At 38.3% G+C, this 3,734-nt stretch overlaps 1 long non-coding RNA gene across 1 annotated transcript in view; it reads right to left on the bottom strand.

The window, feature by feature from the left end:
• LOC107121487 overlaps positions 1 to 1,960 on the bottom strand; it is a 17,887-nt gene extending 15,927 nt beyond the window's left edge. Inside the window, exon 1 of the long non-coding RNA XR_001482868.1 lies at positions 1,881 to 1,960. This is a non-coding gene — a long non-coding RNA (uncharacterized LOC107121487). The remainder of the gene's footprint in view (positions 1 to 1,880) is intronic.
• Between the last annotated feature and the right edge of the window lie 1,774 nt (positions 1,961 to 3,734).

Genomic DNA, 3,734 nt, shown 5'->3' with positions numbered 1-3,734 from the left:
GCATTACATAAGAACATAAGAGACGCCAATGTTGGATCAGGCCAAAGGCCCATCCAGTCCAACACTCTGTGTCACACAGTGGCCAGAAATACCAGTGCCATCAGGAGGTCCAGCAGTGGGGCCAGGACATTAGAAGCCCTCCCACTGTTGACCCCCCCCCAAGCACCAAGAAGACAGAGCATCACTTGCCCCAGAGCCCCTAGCTATACCTTGTGGCTAATAGCCACTGATGGACCTCTGCTCCATATGCTTATCTAATTCCCTTTTGAAGCCGTCCATGCTTGTAGCACCCACCACTTCCTGTGGCAGTGAATTCCATGTGTTAATCACTCTTTGGGTGAAGAAGTACTTCCTTTTATCCGTTCTAACCTGACCGCTCTGCAGTTTCATGGAGTGCCCACGAGTTCTTGTATTGTGAGAAAGGGAGAAAAGTACCTCTTTCTTTACCTGCTCTTTCCCATGCATAATCTTATAAACCTCGATCATGTCACCCCTCAGTCGTCTTTTCTCCAAGCTAAAGAGCCCTAAGCGCTTTAACCTTTCCTCATAGGGAAAGTGTTCCAACCCTTTTATCATTCCAGTTGCCCTTTTCTGCACTTTTTTCAAAGCTATAATATCCTTTTTAAGGTGTGGTGACCAGAACTGCACACAGTATTCCAAATGAGGTCTCACCATTGATTTATATAGGAGCATTATGATATTGGCTGATCTATTCGCAAAACTCTAAACATTATCAACTTGGCCAAACGAAACACCATACAACAATCTTTGCTACTTTCTATTGACATGGAAAAGGCATTCGATTCCTTGGAAACTGGATATCTTGACTCCCTATTAAGCCATATGGAATTTGGACCCCAATTTCGGACCTTTATCCAAGCAATATATAAATCACCACAAGCCACTCTTTTAATTAATGGCTCAGCATCTAACAATTTTACTTAACATCAAGGGTGTCCTCTTTCCCCCCTACTTTTTATTTTAGCTATAGAACCCTTGGCCATTGCTTTAAGATCCAACCCTTCCATTACCAGTATAACTACAAACAATGTAGAATACAAAACAAGCTTGTTTGCCGATGACCTTATTCTTTATATATCTAATCCCAAGGAATCCTTAGAGAAAATTAACTCAGAACTGGCAAAATTTGGAAATATTTCAGGGCTCAAAATCAACAACAATAAATCTACCATTTGCCCTATTATTTTATCGGAAACCACAAAGCAAATCATCTGAAAGTCATATCAATTCCAATGGACACAGACAACTCTTCAATATTTAGGAATTCAAATCCCTACAACCTCTATAAATATAACTACAAAGAGCTTCACAAAACTATGCAGAAACAAATTACAACATGGAACAAATCCTGGTTCTCCTGGAAAGATAGGATCAGCATTATAAGATCTTACATACTATCTAAATACCTCTTTTTATTCCGCACTCTCCTCCTTCACATTGATAAACAACAATTAAATAAATAGCAAAAGGATATTAACCAATTCTTGTGGAACTTTAAAGCTTCACGTATCAAACATAACACACTAACACAATCCCAAAAGAAGGGTGGAATGGCATTGCCAGACTTACACTTATATTATGTGGCCTCAAATTTAGCCAACTTAATACGTCTTTACCCCGAAAACTTGTCCCCCGAATGGAAATATATAGAGCAACCTTCCCAATCCAATACGTCAATACCTGAATTATTATGGAAGCTCAGCTATAAAGAAGCACTAAACTCCATACCAAATCCCTATCTCAAAACTAAATTTAAAAGCTGGTATCAATTTAAATAAAAACTAGCTGGAACTTATTTTAAACTCAATACCTTTACTGGCCAAAAATGGTTCAAACCTGCCATGAATGAACATACTTACCAAACATTGAAAGAAGCCCAATCGTACGAATCGTAGATCACACGAATCTTAGATCTACTTCGGAACGGCAATCTTCTCTCCAAGCTTGACATAGAAAATAAATATAAAATACAGATCAATTGGTTTGAATATCTACAACTTCAAAACTTACTTTATACAACTGACTTCAAACATACCATTTCGAAACCCTCCACAAACTTCGAACTATTACTTACCAAACCCTGTAAAAAGAAAGGCCTAATAGCTAAACTCTATCAAATCTTGCTTGATGCAAATTCAAATTTAATCCATAGCTATCAAACTGCATGGCACAAAGATTTGCAACAGACTATCGACAAAGATTTATGGAATAAAATCTGACAAACTCAAAAAACAATCTCTAACTCCTTACTTAGTCAAGAAACATCGATTAAGGTTATGCTTAGATGGCACCTAACCCCGGACAGATTGTCTCACATTTATCCTAAAGTCTCCAATATTTGTTGGAAACAATGTGGACTTAAAGCAGATTATCTACATTGTTGGTGGAGCTGTAGTAAAATTCAATCTTTTTGGTCGCAAATTATTATTCAAATAAAGTTACTTACAAATTATGACATTCCGAAGGACCCCATCTTAATCCTACTTAACCTTTGGCCTCAAGATGTATATCCACCCAAAACTCAAAAACTGATTAAGATCCTCATTACAGCAGCGAAAGTCCTCATCACCAGAAAATGGAAAGATAAACATATTCCAACAATCACTCAATGGATCCATAAAGTCTGGGACTTCTATCTTCTGGAAAAGCTCTCCATTTTCAACTCCACAACTCAGAATGCTTGTGATTTCTACAACCCGTTAGACAAATGGTATCCAATATTGGATAACATCACAATCGATACTTTCGACTGGGAAACCATTTCCAAAGCTAAATATCAAATAATGATGTATGGTTAAAAATATTCCTTTGCTTTTTCAATATGTAATAACTAACTTGACTTCAATTATAGAATGATAATTTTATAACTGTTTGGAACCTTGTTAACGATGTTTATTTTTGAATGTACAAATATGTTTGAATTACTACCAATAAACAATTTTTGTTTTTTAAAAAAGGATATTGGCTGATCTGTTTTCAATACCCTTCCTAATAATCCCCAGCATAGCATTGGCCTTATTTATTGCAGTCACACGGTCTCAACATTTTCAGTGAGTTATCTACTACAACTCCAAGATCTCTCTCTTGATCAGTCTCTGCCAGTTCAAACCCCATCAATGTGTATTTATAGTTAGGATTTTTGGCTCCAATGTGCATCACCTTGCACTTGGCCACATTGAACCCCATTTGCCATGTTGACGCCCACTTGCCCATCCTTGACAGATCCCTTTGGTTGCCTCACAATCCTTACTGGTTTTCACCACCCTGAACATTCATTCAAGATGATAAATCGGTGGTACATGACCCCTCTAGGCTGAACAGAATAAAAGCAGACAACAACAAATGTTGCTGGAAGAAATGCGGCACTGTAGGAGATTTCTTGCACTGCTGGTGGCAGTGCCCAGTAATACATACCTTTTGGATCCAAATCATTGACCAGATACAACACATAACAGGAACTCGCTTACCTGCCCTCCCAGAGATCCTCCTGCTTGACCTCTGGTAGGAGCCTATGGTCAATAACACAACAAGGTTGTTAATTAACACTCTCCTTGCCATTGCTAGACTTGCTATTGCTCAGAAATGGAAAGATGAAAATCCCCCTACCTCGATTTCTTGGAAAAACATTTTCTATTGGGGAAAATGGCCTCACAGAATGCGGCACTCACCTCGGGCAGAAGTTTATGTAAATTCCAAGCAATTTGCTTTCCAAT

The sequence above is a fragment of the Gekko japonicus genome, unplaced genomic scaffold (genome assembly GCF_001447785.1).
Source record: "Gekko japonicus isolate JY-2015 unplaced genomic scaffold, Gekko_japonicus_V1.1 scaffold6653, whole genome shotgun sequence".
NCBI classification, from domain to species: domain Eukaryota; kingdom Metazoa; phylum Chordata; class Lepidosauria; order Squamata; family Gekkonidae; genus Gekko; species Gekko japonicus.
This window is presented reverse-complemented; position numbering and strand designations above follow the sequence as displayed.